The 303-nt window shown below is 43.2% G+C and overlaps 1 long non-coding RNA gene across 1 annotated transcript in view; it reads right to left on the bottom strand.

The window, feature by feature from the left end:
• The window catches only part of LOC107566885 (uncharacterized), a 35,504-nt gene that overhangs the window by 27,738 nt on the left and 7,463 nt on the right, over window positions 1–303 (bottom strand). The gene's annotated exons all lie outside the window — the stretch shown is intronic.

The following is a 303-nucleotide window of genomic DNA, read 5'->3' as shown; positions in this document are numbered from 1 at the left end:
GCAGACTCTTCGTTTCTTACTATGTGTTCAACAATTACTCTCTGTACTTCAGGTGGATTGACGTCAGAAAGGTTCGATGCAGGCTGTGTATTTTTTCAGAGGATGTCTTTGATGAAGACCAGCTACATTTCTGCTGAATGTATGGCTGGTGGTCTGTGCTAGGTAGAGGGCTAACCTCAGCAACAGCTCCTGGAATATGCCACTCTTGAGATATTAGCTGAGTTTGGTCTGATTCCATTATTATGGGTTTCTGTGTTATCCAGTTCAACAGCTTCACTGATGACAGAGAGTTATTCTCTGAGG

This window comes from Sinocyclocheilus grahami, unplaced genomic scaffold (genome assembly GCF_001515645.1).
Source record: "Sinocyclocheilus grahami isolate Dianchi unplaced genomic scaffold, SAMN03320097.WGS_v1.1 scaffold1109.1, whole genome shotgun sequence".
Classification (NCBI taxonomy): domain Eukaryota; kingdom Metazoa; phylum Chordata; class Actinopteri; order Cypriniformes; family Cyprinidae; genus Sinocyclocheilus; species Sinocyclocheilus grahami.
Note: the sequence above shows the minus strand (reverse complement) of the source record. Positions and strands in the feature narration are given on the sequence as shown.